This window comes from Saccostrea cucullata, unplaced genomic scaffold (genome assembly GCF_032062105.1).
Source record: "Saccostrea cucullata isolate Sc308-1 unplaced genomic scaffold, CSIRO_AGI_Scuc_v1 ctg12752, whole genome shotgun sequence".
Classification (NCBI taxonomy): domain Eukaryota; kingdom Metazoa; phylum Mollusca; class Bivalvia; order Ostreida; family Ostreidae; genus Saccostrea; species Saccostrea cuccullata.
The window spans coordinates 1-16,955 of record NW_026921559.1 but is presented as its reverse complement, the minus strand read 5'-3'; the positions used below and the strand labels follow the sequence as shown (position 1 = coordinate 16,955).

The window sequence follows — 16,955 nt, the reverse complement described above, 5'->3', positions numbered from 1 at the left end:
TCGAATTATTTTTTTTCTGCAGGAATGCAAAAATCAGATCTAGAAATGATAGGGAAAAATATTAAAATTTTTGGAATACTAAATGACTCTTTGCCCTCGGCATGTTCGGTGAAACGATTTCCACATCTCCACTGTGTCGAATTATTTTGATTGACAGCACAAGCACGCTACTACAAATGTAGCACGGACTTCCCGTGAACTGTGTGAATTGATGATGGAAAATAAAAGCCAATGATCAATGTCAAATGGATTTGTTAATCTAAAAAAAAGATTACCTCTATTGCTTGGAATATTAAAGAAAAATAATAAGAATTTTTATTTGATACAATATATATCTGAGAATCGAGAGGGTTATCTCTCTTTCTCTCTCTCTCTCTCTCTCTCTCTCTCTCGTACATTTCTCTGTTCAATAAAATTATGACAACACATTACTTATTTAGTTTTGAAAATTTTATCTACGCATGTATTACAAATAATTTGAATGCTTCTTTCCAACATCTTGACCGAGAATAATCGCTGCCGGGAAATGTCTACAGATACATGAAGAAGTTAGCTAAAAATAATCGTCATAAAAGAATAAAAAGGCAAATAAATATGGAATATTTTGCAGTAGAATCTAAATAAAACGAGATTTTTATGAGGTACGATAACAGTCAGTGTCAACAAATAATTGCGATTAAAGTCATGTTATTAAAATATCGATTTAAACATAGGTATGTGCAGAAAAAAATGTTTTTATTTATTTATTTATTGATGAATTAATTAATTAATTAATTAATTAATTTATTTATTTATCTATTGTTTATCTCAGTAGTAGTTTCATCTTCTAAAGTCCACATTATTTTATTAGTTAAAAGAATTAACATAATTATTTACTATATGAGATGAATTTATTTTTTAACTACACGCGGTAACTAATACACGTTTTACGGCGATTAAAATCATGTTATAAAAATATCGATTTAAACATACGCATGTGCAGAATTTTATTTTTATTATTTATTTATTTATCTATTTATTTCTCTTTTGTTTATCTATTGTTTGTTTATATTTAATTATGACATTTGAATGATAGAATAAAAGAATAATTTAAATGCAAGGAAAAGATCGAAGGCATTCCGAATAAATTGTTCATCTTGCGTTCACCGTTCGTTCACCGTTTACTTTGCGCTCGCGTTCGCGCTCCGTTCGCGTTCTGCGTTCACTCACCGTTCACCGTTCACACATCGTTCACCAAGTTGCGTTCACCGTTCAAACATCGTTCACTCACCGTTCGCTCTGCGTTCGTTCACCGTTCGTTCACCGTTCGTTCAGCGTTCGTTCACCGTTCAGGTGGGAAAGTAGAACGTTTCAGGGACTGTACGATATAATAAGTTTGTTTATTATAAAGGAGTGAAGAAGATTTTCAAATAAATAATGTAATTTCACCATTAAATCACTATGGATCTGCCCTAGCAAAACATGTTTACCACTGACCCTGAGGCCATGATATTCATAATTTTAGTAGATGATCCAATGCTTATAACAACTGCATAAACTTTGGTGGTCTTGACCCCATCCCTAAGGACAAAGAGGAACAGGGACCATGAAATTAAAAATTTATGTCCCCTCTTACCCAGTGATGCTTTGTGCCAAACTTGACTGAAATTGGTTGCGCGGTTGCAGAGAAGAAGCTAAAACTGTTCAAATATGAAGTCAGGTGACCTTATAAAAATTGAGGTTCCGATTCAGGTTCTGGCCTATCCTAAGGATCATTATTTCAACAATTTAGAATCTACACTACACCAGGATGCTTCCACATATGTTTAAGCTTTCCTGGCCAGGTGATTCCTAAGAAATGTTTTAATGTCAGACAAACCTCTGTCTTTGCCTTTTCTTGATTCTTGATCTCCCCTTGTAAACAACTTGGCCATTCATTTCAAAAGAAATTAATCTCACCTTTACAGCAAGAGGTACATGGGCTTTATAGGTCACCTACATAGTAAGCCTCTTACAACAATTTTTCAATGATTGAATTTGGTTCATGTTTTCAACTAGACACCATGGAAGTCACAATTTTGAAAAAGGTGCCATTGTTCAACATAACTACATGTATATACTTAGCAATTGCTTAGTTTGATTACCTAATACCCATAAGCAGGGTTGGGTGAAAAATACATTTCAACTAATCAATCAGTCATATTCAGCAGTAACCAGTGGTGCCCCTACCACATATGAACCCCTGACCCTAGCTCCACACATTTCAAAATTTTGGAAAAGACACCCTTGCTTATCAAAAAAATTTGATTAATACCAAGAAGAAGATTTCCAACAATTAATTCATTTTCAGTATATAATCATTATAGCTATATTATTATTATATGTAGTTTATCTGCTTAATACCCTGGAGCAGATTTTCACTAGATATAATCAAAAGAGCCCTGTCCTAACACCAGAACCCCTAATCCTGGGGCCATAACATTCCTAATTTTGGAAGAGGCAGTCTTGCTTATCATAATTATGAATTTGATTAGTTTATTCAGTACCCAGATTTTCATATGCTTACATGTATGATTTTCAAAGATTTCATGCATTTCATCTATAGAGCCCTGCCATAAGATCAGATCCCTTGACCCAGGGTCCATAAAGTTCACAATTTTGGAAGAGGCATTTTTGCTATCATAACTATGTGCTTATTTAGTTTATTTAATACCGAAGAGCAGAGTTGAAGATTTTCAAGGTAATAATGCATTTCCACCATGCAATCTATATAGCTCCGCCCTAGCATTAGAACCCCTGACCCTGGAGCTTTATAAACTTTTGGTAGAGGACTCAATGCTCATCACAATCATGCCAACAGTTTGATCGCTTGATGTCCAGGAGTAAGATTTTTGAAGATTGCATTAATATTAATGGTTTAAACCAACCCTTCCAAGGGGAGCAGGGACCATGAAATTAATAATTTTCGGTTCCCTTCACCCATACATGGCTTATCCCAAAATTGGTTGAAATTGGTTGAGCGGTTGCAAACAAGCTGAAATTAATCAAATGTTCACACTACGTATGACACACCGCACCATGACAGATGAAAACAGATAGCAATAGGTTACTTAGGTGACCTAAACAGATTCATAGAACCAAGTTTGGCTAATAGCCCAGTGGTTTTGAGGAGAAGTAAAAACTGTTAAAATCACATACAAAATGGACAAAGGACGGATGACAGAGAACGGGTGATCAGAAAAAGCTTACTTGAGCTTTCAGCTTATATGAGCTAAAAAGCATAAACTTTTGTCATTAAAATCAGCAACATATCCAAAGAGATTATTTTAATCAGATATTGCAAATGGCCATTTTTTTTTTTAATTTCTTATCAGACTTTGTAACAGAGATAATATTAAATATCTGAAAAAAAAAAATGTCAAAACTTAAAAGAAATAGTAACAAGAGGCCCATGGGCCACATCGCTCACCTGAGCACTGTGGCTAGGAAAAAGCAGAAATCGGTTTATTATTGAAATCCAAAAGTAGTCTTTTGCTGTTCTTGAGAAGATGATTTTTTAAAAAAAATTTCCTCTATATTTCTATGTAAAACTTTGGTTTGCCATTTTGGCCCCGCCCTTCCCCCGGGGGTGATGATTTGAACAAACTTGAATCTACATTACCTGAGGATGCTTCCATATAAATATGTTCAATTATGGCTTTGTCATTCTTGAAAAGAAGATTTTTAAAGAATTTTCCTATATATTTCTATGTTAAACTTTGGTCGGCCATTTTGGCCCCGCCCTACCCCCGGGGGTCATGATTTGAACAAACTTGAATCTACACTACCTGAGGATGCTTCCATATAAATATGATCAAATATGGCTTTTTCATTCTTGAGAAGAAGATTTTTAAAGAATTTTCCTATATATTTCTATGTAAAATTTTGGTCGGCCATGGTGGCCCCGCCCTACTTCCGGGGGTCATGATTTAAACAAACTTGAATCTGCACTACCTGAGGATGCTTCCTTATAAATATAATTAATTATGGCTTGGTTATTCTTGAGAAGAAGATTTTAGGCGTAACAAAAAAATATGTTTGTTTACGGTTACCCGACCGACCCTAATTTTAATCGCCGACCCAAACTTTTTTTTCGTCATAGAAATCCGGAAGTTACTGGCCGGTCCGTTTAACTTTTACATTCATCTTTGAAATCGAAATTGAAAGTAGAGAAACAAAACAAATGAGTTCAATTTCTACATCAACGAGTTCATTGCAATTTGCTTACCATTGCGTGGCAGTTGCAGGAGTGTGCAACTAGCATTGCCCAACACCCGGAGCTACCGTTTTTGGGGGGTAGTAAAAATAAAATTAAAATTATGCATGTATAATTATAAATACATGAGAAACACAAACGATATTTTCACTCATTGTTTTGCTATTTAATTTCCAACTAATGAAAATTTTCCAGGCAGCATGCTCCTACTGCTCTTAAATCACTTTAATCTCATCCATTTTGCAGTACTACCTGACTTATTTACTTAAAAAACGATCGTTTTTTCCTAATCCGAATTTCCTCCATTCCTCTGTTAATGGTAAATACATGCAGATATCTCTTTCAATTATATACGATCCCCAAATCAAATGATAGCTAAGTGTTATGTGATTAAACTCTAATATATACCAATTATACTTAATGGTTTGAAATGAAAATAAAATGATTTTTGCTTCAATTTAGATAAGCTAGAGTAGTGCAATATGTTCAGAAAAGAAAAGATATTTTCTTAAAAGTTTTAAACTTCAACTTTAAAAGTAATGGCTTCGGACCCTAGCTTTCTCAACTATAAACTTTTTAAAATATTAGTTTTTACAGTTTTTTTCCCCAATATTTGGACTGGTCACTTTTAAATTCGGACTAATAACTTTATTGTTGTTACAAGCCTGTGGGTTAGTACTTGATTTTTTTTTTAATTGCACACCCCTGAGTTGTAAGGCAGTTGGCAAGAAAGATTATATTGTCTACCACCCATATTACAAGCCCACACAAAATTAAGGCACGGTACAATGGTAAAACTGCTTTGTAATTCAACCAATTCATGTGAATTTGTGTATTAAAAAAATTCAATAAAATAAGAAAAAATTCCTACCTACCGACCCTATTTTATTTCAGCATGTAACAGTAAACAAAGTTATTTTTTTGTTTGGCCTTAAAAGAATTTTCCTATATATTTCTATCTAAAACTTTGGTCGGCCATTTTGGCCCCTCTCTACCCCCGGGGGTCATGATTTGAACAAATTTTAATTTACAACACCCCAGGATGCTTCCACATAAGTTTTAGCTTTCCTGGCACAGTGGTTCTTGAGAAGAAGATTTTTTTAAGATGCCACCAAATTTTCATTAATTCCTAATTATCTCCCCTTGAATGTGGCCCTTCATTTGAGCAAAATTGAATCCCCTTCACCCAAGGATGCTTTGTGGCAAGTTTGGTTGAAATTGGACCATTCGTTTCTTGAGAAGAAGTCGAAAATGTGAAAAGTTCACAGACAGACAGACAGACAGCTAGACAGATGGACGCCGGACAAAATGTGATCAGAAAAGCTCACTTGAGCCTTCGGCGCAGGTGAGCTAAAAAGTTGCCTTATCTTTCTTTGTGGTTGTACTAACATTTATATAATTAAAGAAATGTACTTGATGAATAATACACATTTATTTACTGAGTTCAAGAGAAACATGCGCTTTATTGTACTGAAACTTAACTGTTTGTTTGCGGCAGTTAGACCAAAGGCAGACAGTTTGGTTCAAGGTCAACAAAACACATTTTGCCCAAGAACACAGTCAATAAATGTTTTGTTATACCTTCTCTTTTATTATTTAAATATTTTGACACACATAAATCTTGTTCTGTCTTCCATGATAAATACCTCAGGTTAGTCACCTTTGCAAATGAGATTAAGCTCCCCTAATTCTGTGACGTAAGCGGTCCGGACTCTCATTGCCTGGTCAAAATCACCAGCACCCCTGACCCTGGGACCATATTCACAATTTTGTGTAGGGAGTAGGGGTAGGGACTATGAAATTCATAAATTATGTTCCCCTTTACCCATACATAGATGCTGTATACAAAATTTGGTTGAAATTGATTTAGTGCTTTCAGAAAAGAAACTGAAAATGTTCAAATGTTAACACATGACAGGCAAAACAGATAGCAATTGGTCACCTGAGTGACTCAGGTGACCTAAAAATTATATGGGAACACTTTTGGAAGTAAGAAAAGTTTTGAGTCCAGTCATTTTGAACAAGTAAGTCAGAAAACAGCAACCAAACTATTTTTAAAGGTGACCTGGGCACTTTTATTGCTATTGTACATTGTCACCAAAATCTTGACTTACTTTCACTGTTACTTTGTGTTGATGACCTTCTTCCTCAGGGTCAAAAATGTCAAAGGTCAACTTCTCTTCTACAATCAAAACAAGTTATGTGAAGAAATCTTACAACTTCTTGTTTATCACAAGAATGCATGAATGACAAATGTCAGAAGTACAGAAGATGAATAAATAGAGTACATGTTATACATTTAGGCTACTCACTGAAGGTAACCAATAAAAGCAGGGTTTTATAAAGTCATACAATCAAGGGCCTGAGCCTTTCAATTTGTGAAAAAAAACATAATCTAATATTTTGTAAATAAATTTAAATAAGAGATTTTCATTTGCAAGGCATTTTTTTGATTTTACATTCAGTCAATCAGTTTTTGGAGCATGCCTTTTAGTTACTTTTTTATTTTTTACAACACAATTCCTGATATACACGTTACTTTCTACAAAAGAGGGGGGAATATGTCACCGGGTTCAAAGGTGCATGAAAGTCAGTCAATATATAGGGTCTCAATAATTCAGTGGTTGGAGTGCTGGCACGGTGTGCCACAGGCCCTGGGTGTGAGTCCCGGTTGAGACTTGACTTTTCACCATCTGTGACATGTAACTTAAATCTTTATAATCAATTACTCTAAAATAAAGCAGAGAAAGACTTTTTTATACAATCCAATATACAGTTATATATATATATATATATATATATATATAAGAAATAATAATTGTACAGGAGACAATAATGTAATTCTGATTTGATTGAAGCTTATAAATAGCCTTCTGTTGCAAATATGAACAACAAAAGTTTATTGATGTTATTTATGAGATCTTTGTCATTGAAAAATTTATTTACAATTTCTGCAACAAAACATTCCGACATCTAAGTTGCAGCTCATATTGTTTTAAGCTAAAACTATGGTCTGCTAATAGATTCCAATCCTACTCTGATCTTAGACCTTAATATTTGACACATGGTCATATCACACTATGACTTTTCGTACATCCAAGAAACTGTTCTTAACTTAATGAATGTTTAAATTTTTGAACTTTAATACTTTGAACTTTCAATTTAGATGAAAAAGTGTTTTAAACAGGCCATTTCAAGTTTTTTCTAATGTTTCGTGTCCATACTTGCCTTGGATTTTTACATCTAATATCAGATCAATCAATTAAAATCAGGAGTAATATTAATGAAATTATTTATTCTAGTTGAGAATTTAAAGTACTGTTAATTTCCTTAAAAAAACATCTGTGTTTAATTTTTGATATTATACTCTCATGTAAATTAGTTGAATCTGATTTGTCGAGAATCATTTGTTAAAATACACTACCCTCTAAAAAAATAAGGCCATGGCCTCCAGCGTATAGCAACAGTCAACATTGCTTGATAACGGGTGATATTTGTAAAAATGAAGACTGCCAGAATTTAAATGTGCAAAGTTCACTGCTATCATTAGTGTTTCAGAATCAGAGGAAAAATACTATCGATTATTGAATCGAATCGGAAACACCATTTGGATTCACAATCGAAAATAATCGGACATTTCTCATGTTTCTTTTTTTTTCATTATGAAAGACCAATTATTGTGTTATTGATACGACTAAAGAACACGTAGCCCAATAGTTCAGTTTTAATAAATCTGGTGATTTTCTATTATCATTAAAGGAAAGGATTACACTTGTTTAAATATCAAAGAAAAACAATTTTAATAATATTTAATTATTAAACTGACCTTAATAAAAAATAAATAAATTGTGTTTCATTTTTTTTTCTATCATGTTTATAATTAAACTATTGATCACTTTAACTTGTTGAAATTTTGATTTAAGTTTTTGATTTTTAAAAGATGATAATTTTCATTAAAATTTTATTCCTGTATTTTAAGAAAAATAAAAGTAAAAGTTGAACAAGTTGTCTACCTTCATAAATGTTCACATTTGAATGGGCATGCATCATGAAAATAAAATAACACTACCTCTTTTGAATTCATTATATATAATAAAAAAATAGTAGCTTAGTGTTTAACTACTGTCTGACCTATTCTATATTTAAACAATAAAAAATAATGCATAAATTGTTAGTGGAAAGTAGAAAATATTGTTTCATGTGAGAACAGAGGAAATTCAGATTAAAAGACGATTTTTTTAAAGTAATGCTCTTAATGGCTATATTTCGTCATCAATTCTCTTGCTACCTATATAAATTATGTCTCATTGAAGGGAATATTATTTAAATTAAGCCATAATTATTATTTTCAAAGCACGTTTACGAATTATTCACCGACTCAGTTACCAGTGGTCAGCCTACATGTACAAGCACAGCGTTTAGTACAGGTGACGATCAAGAACTTGTGTGCACATGGAAGATGCATAAAAAATAAGCAAAGTACTATCTTTGAACAAAAAAGGTACTCTACACGAAAAAAAGACATTATATATTAAGATTTAGCATTATGTTTGAAGTATCTATATATTTAGCGACAATCGATTTTGCTGTTAAGCTATCGATTGTCGGCATCGCCAAGCTTTCAACAGTGCTCCAAGTCACACTTGCTCTCAGGTCGCAAAATGGCGACCTAAAAAATTTTTGGGTTGCCATTTCAGAATTTCTGGTCGCCATAATCAAATAATTCACTCGCCATAAAAAAAAAAACATTTTGTGAATAAAAATTGATAATTTAAATAAGGATATGTATTATGTCTTTACTATATCATAGATTACTTATTACTGTGACTATAAAAATTTGCTAGGTTGAATGAAATATTTTTATTGAATACATGTACCCTTATGGTTGTACAGAAGAACACAAGTAATCTGATTACAGAAATAAAATTTTATCAAATGAAAATACAAGCTTGACAGCTGTTGAGACAGGACTTTGCCTGCTGTTTGTCAAGTTTACTTACTACTACATACCTAAGCCATTACACAGTCATTATAAATGCCGCCAAAACACTCTTTATTTGCATGATAATACAATCATGATTCATTGTGATATGTAAGAAATTGATCAAATCCATCAATAACAAGGTCGGATCTTAAAAAGTGTACGAAGTTTGGATGCCATTCTATCAGGAACATTATTTATCCACGTCTCTTGTTCAAGTTCTATCAAACTTTGTACAGCATGCCATGCTGTCATAACATTACGTGATCTAAGTCCATGCAACGCTTTGTAAAGTGTATTTAAGTATATGTCTTCAAACATTTTCTTGATAGAGAATCTTTACAAATGAAATCTCGATCCCGATCTTAAAAATTGGACGTTTCCAGCCCAAATTTTCTCAGTCGCGATAATGCGAGTGTGTATTCATTTCTAGTCGCAAAATCAATTTTTTGGTCGCAAATGCGACCATTTTAGTCGCAACTTGGAGCACTGTTTCAACGACGATTTTTCGATCGTCGGCGACTATCGCTGAATCACTAGTTATCATGGTTATCTGTATAAAACATTCAGTATAATATAATACATACTGCATGTTGTTCGGTGTGAGGTTGAAAATTTTCAACCCTAGCAAACCATTGTCGACCTCCACTGCACCTCGATTGACAATGGTGATCTTGGGGTGAAAATTTTCAATGTTACACTCAACTACATGCAATATTTTTATATTATTTACAACATATTTTCCTGAGAACTTTTGCTATTTATATGTTTATACATGAAGTATAAATACCAGTAGATTCTTCTCCCTGATCCAATTTTGGATCTCTGGTATTGGATGTAGGTGTTTCCACCTCAAACTCTGACATGGTCTGCTTATTCAATTATTGCTTAAACTCCTGTAAAAGAAAAAAAAAAATAAAGTAATAATTATTTTTATTATTTTCCATGTAACAAAAAAAGGATAAAATGTGTGGCTAGATCCAAAATAAAACTCACCTGCGTCACTATAGTCAGGTGCTCTACCTATTTTTATTTTTATTTGGCCAATAAAAAAAAATATTAGAATTCTTGTCATCACGTCATCAACTTATTTAAATGGGGATTCACATGATATACGAGTCTACTAACAACATCATTTTGAAAAAAATAGCACATAATTCGACATAAATCTTTCAGATAGAAAAATATGCGAGTTTGAAAATATTCAGCTTATCCTATAGACGCTTTCCAGTACTTTCAGTACTTTGGTTTTCTCATGCTTTCTCCATGTTCTCGACAACTGAAAGAAGGTTATCATTTCTTGTAATGAACAGATGAATGTTTAGTAAACGACCGATTCTAGAATACGCCTGTGCAGCATGGGATCCCTGGAACTCCAAGCAAGTCCATCAGCTGGAGAAAGTGCAAAGACGAGCAGCACGATTTGCCACCAAAAACTACCATGATAACCACCCTGGGAATGTGACCCAGATGCTACAAGATCTACACTGGGAACCATTACAAACAAGAAGAATGAAGATAAGACTCGTCTTGTTATACAAGATTGAGCATGCTTTGGTGGCTATCCCTGCAGATATGTACCTGACACCCAGTGACAGAAGGACCAGAGGCAGCTACACGTACCGTCTACCACACACTCGGATCGATGCACATCGATATTCCTTCTTTCCGAGGACAATTCTAGACTGGAATAACTTACCATCTGTAGTTGCCTTAGCACCAACATTAGAGTCCTTCCGGACACAGGTGGACTCATACACAAGGAGCCAGCTGCCCACCAACACCAACTAAGTGTGCAGTTTTTAACTTTTCATTGTACATAGTGCCCTGATCGGGTTTTTAGCCTTGTCCGTCGCGTGTGACATTCCGAGTTCCACGCTCTAGTAAGAGTAAACTCGTATGGGAAGAAGAAGAAGAACATCTTTGTCTAAACAACAATTAGGCTAACTAATTTAAAATTACCTTATTTTTGTACTGGAGCTGAAACCAGGTCCTGGAAATATCACACCAAACTCCACATGCCGTGACTGCCTCCGACTTTTTAAAATTTTTTTGTGTAAATAAAACGAAATGTCGATCCCGATCCTAATGATCAGAGTGAAACAAAAGGGGTTCAGTGAATGAGTGAACAAAAAAATAAAATGAATATAAATAAATAAATAATTGATGCATAAATAAATAATTAAATCAAATTAATTAATAAATGTTTATATAATTAGTCACTCACTTATTCTTTTATTCAGTTATTTCTTCATTTTAATTCATGGAATTAAATTAATTTTCATCATGCTATTGTAAATTGAAAAAACGGGACCATTATTAACTCAATATCTATAAGCAAGAATTTTAAAAATAATCCTTACCTTCTAGTCTTAATAATAATAAAAAAAGACCATATAGGACTTAATTAATACCCATTGGCATTTTCTGTAACCATTAAAATTTTTGTGGCACTCGTAGTCACAGATTTTTTTTTTCAAATTTGGCTTCAAAGTACCAACTCATAAACTACATGTACTTCTAAAAATATTATAAGATCATATTACAGTTAAGATATTACCATGGAAACTGTGTCTAAAATTGTTTTTCCTGCAATATTTGGGAATGTTTTTAATGAATGCTGCTATACTTCAATTCATTTTACAAACAGATATAGAAAATCTGACATCAACATTAATTACATATGCAAAAACTGCGTACTGTAAATTGCATGGTTCCCCAAAACTTGGCAACCCATATAACCCCCCCCCCCCCCAAATAATAAAAAAAAACAGCCTTCGGCTCAGGTGAGATAAATTAACAAGAGGCCCATGGGCCTTATAGGTCACCTGAGCATTATGCAACAACTTTCCAGTTATGGACTTTGATTCATGTTTTAATCCAGATGATATATGGCATTCACAATTTTGAAAGAGGCACCATTGATCACCATAACAGTACACTTAGCAGTTGCTTAGCTTGGTTACTGAATACCCATACGCAGGGTAGGGGAACAAAAATGCATTCCAACTAATCAGTAATTACTTCTCATTTTAACAGGTACAATAATAATTTTTTTGTGGCGTCTACCTTTAGGCTACTATTATAAAAGGGGGCGGGGGTACAATGGCTATACTAGGATGATATCCACAGTTACACAATTAAATAAGTGTCCAGTGTGTTGGGAGATAATTGCAAATCAGGGTTTTCACCTGAAAACACAATGGTAATGCTATATAGAGTCTACGGTGAAAATATGGGTGGGATCTTGGACTTATCTCTTTGAAATATACGCGCCTGACAACTCGGCAAATTACCTGTTTACATAATGCGATCGGACCCTACATATAACCTTCGGAAAGGGGTTGCATCACTATGTTCAACGATTAAAAATACTCCACGGCGACGTACCATCAATTACGGCACTGTACTGGTATCGTACAAACAGAGATCTACCAAGCAGTGCCAAAACAAGTATGCCGTACAATGAGGATAAAAACTACATAACGAAATTAAAATGTGAAAAGACAAAAAAAAAAATAATAAATATAAATTACAAAAGATGTGTCTGTTATAAGTAAGTAAGAATTTTTTTCTGAAATTGGTAAATTTCACATAAATAAAGTTGTTGAGTATGCAGACGATATATCGCAGATGGATGAAAAATATAGCGGAAGTTGTAGCATATGCAATCAGGAATAATAATGACTAAAATGAATAGTAGAACCCACAGTAATAATTAAAATAACAAATTCCAAGCAATTTATTCCAAGATATAGCATGAATAATAGAGTTTGGCAGCAGATTACAGCTTATCCACACATGTAGAACTGCTAAGATAATGACAATTAACTCAAGAAATACATGTAGATTTAAGATGAAAGGTAGCTAATTCATTGCATGTAAAAATAAATACAAATTCTAACATTATCAGCCATTGTTGTCACAACATTTTGACCTACATGAAATATCATTACATGTAAAGTCCACCCACCCAATAACTATTACATAGTACATCATAGTTAAATTATAGTCATCTATGACAGGTCCTTACAATATATGTACATAAGATTGTCGAATTTAATCCTGCTTTATTTCTATCAACATGATAAATATACAGCGTTTCTAAGACGAAACATTTAATGTGTTCTATTTGGAGTGCAAGTAAAACAACCCAGGAATTATAGAATTTAGACACCACATGAAAAATACAGTAGCTGCAACTTAAGACACTTAGAATAATACAAAACATAGGTAATCAGAGATTACAGAGCTCACCTCAACGAATGTTGTCTTTAAGTAAGGCAATGTCACACAATTAACCAACAAAATGTATACATTCCAAAAATGAAAATATTTTTAAAAGCAATTTTGATCTGATACTTTGAAATAGACCTAAATAAAAAATTTAAACTAGTTCTTCTTCATGAAAATGTAATGAATATCCAGCATCTGAAGCAAATTTGAGAGTTTTCATCTCTTGATGCAGCATTATTGCAAGTTTCGTTTATACAATGTTATATAAGCCTAACAGTTTTTTGTAATAGACCTGCAACCATACCTTTTACCTTGTCTATTATCAGAAAAATGTATGTCAACATGCAAAACAACTTGGTTGGTTAATCCTTAGATGTATCATCCATGCAAGTTTGCTCATTATAGGGCTCATAATTTATTGGAAATGAAACATGCATTCAAAAAACTAACATTTTCACTCATCCACAAAAAGTAGGTCAGATTCAGCATCCCAAGCAAGCCTGGTAGTAATTGCATCCTTAAATGTATCATCTATGCAAGGTTGGTCATTAAAGAACTCACATTTCCCTTTGGAAATGAAGCCTGCCCCAAAAAACTTTTACCTTTTCACTCAACCGGAAAATGAGGTCAATTCAGCACCCCAAGCAAGCCTGGTAGTGTGCATCCTTAGATGTATCATCCATGCAAGTTTGCTATTATGGGGCTCTAATTTTTGGAAATGAAACATGCATCAAAAAACTAACATTTTCACTCATCCACAAAAAGTAGGTCCATTGCATCCCAAGCAAGCCTGGTAGTAATTGCATCCTTAGATGTTCATTATGCAAGGTTGGTATTAAAGAACTCATAGCCTTGGAAATAAGCCTGCGCCAAAAATTTTTACCTGTTCACTAACGGGAAAATTTAGGTAATTCAGCATCCGAAGCAAGCTTGGTAGTGTGCATCCTTAGATTTTCTCCTACAAGTTTGGTAAACATGGGCTTAAAGTTACTTGCAAATGAAACCTGCACCAAAAACATTAACTTGTTCGCTCAACTGGAAAATGTAGGTCAGATTCAGCATCCTAAGCAAGCCGGGTCGTATGCATCCTTAAATGTATCATCCATGCAAGTTTGGTCAACATGGGCTTAAATTTCTTGCAAATGAGACCTGCACCAAAAACTTTAACCTGTTCACTCAACCGAAAAAGTGGTCAGATTGCTGAAGCAAGCCCGGTAGTATGCATCCTTAGATGTATCATCCATGCAAGTTTGGTCAACATAGGGCTTATATTCTTAGAGTTTTCATATCTTGATGCAGCATTTGTGCAAGTTTGGTTTATCAATGTTATATAAGCCTAACAGTTTTTTGTAATAGACCTGCAACCATACCTTTTACCTTGTCTATTATCTGAAAAATGTATGTCAGCATCCAAGCAAGTCCATTGGTGCATCCTAATTTCATCCATGCAAGTTTGCTATTATGGGCTCATAATTTTGGAAATGAAACTGCAAAAAAAAACTAACTTTTTTCACTAACCCAAAAAAAAGTAGGCCCGATTAGACCAAAAAGCCTTGAATTTCTCCCTTAATGTTCATCTATAAGGGGTTTTAAAAACCCATACCTTGGAAATGAAGTCCAAAAAATTTTCCCTGTTCCTAACCAAAATGGGTAACCCCAAGAAGCCTGGTAGTGTGCATCCTTAGATGTAACCCATACAAGTTTGGTAAAACTGGGTTTAAAGTTACTTGCAAATAAACCTGCACCAAAAACTTAACTTGTTCGCTCAACTGGAAAATGGGTCAGATTCAGCATCCTAAGCAAGCCGGGTAGTATGCATCCTTAAATGTATCATCCATGCCAGTTTGGTCAACATAGGGCTTATGTTCTTGGAAATAAATGCACCAAAAACTTTAACCTGTTCACTCCCCGGGGAAAATTAGGTCAATTCAGCATCCGAAGCAACCCGGTTGTATGCACCCTTTAATGTTCATCCATGCAAGTTTGGTCAACATAGGGCTTATAGTTACTTGGAAATGAAACCTGCACCAAAAACTTTGACCTGTTTACTCAACCAAAAATGTAGGTCAGATTCAGCATCCCAAGGAAGCCCGGTAGTATGCATCCTTAGATGTATCATCCATGCAAGTTTGGTCAACATGGGCTTATAGTTACTTGGAAATGAAATCTACACCAAAATCTGCCCCAAAAAATGTTAACCTTCTCCAAAAACTTAACCTGGTCATTCCTTTGCTAAAATTGCAGCATCTGAAACTTTGACTGGTACAATGAAACACACTATAACCATCTTCCATGCATGTCTAATCAATATGGACACAGAAGTAATTAAAAAGAAAACTGCTCCAAAAAACTTAACCTTAACCTGGGACGCCGACGCCGACACCGACGCTGACCCCCCGCCGAGGGTATCACATAAGCTCCCTCCCAAATTCGCTGAGGTGAGCTAAAAATTACTCAGAGTGCATACTTATGTACTTGTACATTGAAATGCGTTAAAACCCGTTATTTATTTATTTACAAAACAAACTATGAGATGAGTCATCTTATGACTATTCAAATGTCTTTTCTCACTTATGTTTTTTTTCTTTCATTCATATGACGTTTAAGAGGCATGGTATCCGTTCGTTGGTACGTGATGTAATAAAACCCCCACATGTCAAATTTGAAGTCCCTTTAAATTGAAAATTCACAGTTATCCAACATACATGTTTACGTGACATTTATAAGAGGTACCTCCAACATATGCGCCATTTTCCTGCAACCCTCCGACTTATTTATCCAAAGTCCCTCTTTCATGTGCCTTTTTCAAAAATCCATCTTTAATATGTCCTTTTTCCAAGGTCCCTCTTTCATGTGTCCTTTTTCCAAAGTCCCTCTTTCATGTGTCCTATTTATAAAAAATCCCCTTTCCTGTGTCCTTTTTCCAAAGTCCCTCTTTCATATGTCCTATTCATCCCTTTTCCCTCTTTCATGTGTCCCCTTTTATCCAAAGTCCCTCTTTCATATGTCCTTTTTCCAAAGTCCCTCTTTCATATTTCCTATTTATCCAAGGTCCCTCTTTCATGTGTCCTATTTATCCCAAATTTTCTTTTTCATTTGTCCTATTATTAAAGTCCCTCTTTCATATTCCTATTTTCAAATCCCTCTTTCATATGTCCTATTTATCCAATGTCCCTCTTTTATTGTCCTTTTAAAGTCCCTCTTTCATATGCCCTATTTTTCCAAAGTCCCTCTTTCATGTGTCCTATTTTCCAAGGTCCCTCTTTCATTGGTCCCTGGACATTTGGGAAAAAGCGTACAGCGAACCGCGGACTTTGGACTTCAGACATTTAAAGGCAAATTAAAGGGAGCGGGTTTTAAAAAAATAAAAAAATTATATAAATTTATAACAGATCAAATCATCGGCAAATGTATAGGCCTTTTATAAATAAAGAAAATAATTAGAACGTATGCAAATAATTTATTTTTGAACATGGCGTTGAAATGATAATTTTTGTATGCATT

General features: G+C 34.1%; 1 long non-coding RNA gene across 1 annotated transcript; it reads right to left on the bottom strand.

Annotated features, from left to right (window-relative positions):
- Nucleotides 1-6,346: 6,346 nt before the first annotated feature.
- LOC134260319 (uncharacterized) lies at nt 6,347-11,258 on the bottom strand. Its single transcript, XR_009990524.1, has 3 exons — nt 11,178-11,258; nt 10,006-10,111; nt 6,347-6,416 (listed from the first exon to the last, which is right to left on the bottom strand). It is a non-coding gene; the product is annotated as an uncharacterized LOC134260319 (long non-coding RNA).
- Between the last annotated feature and the right edge of the window lie 5,697 nt (nt 11,259-16,955).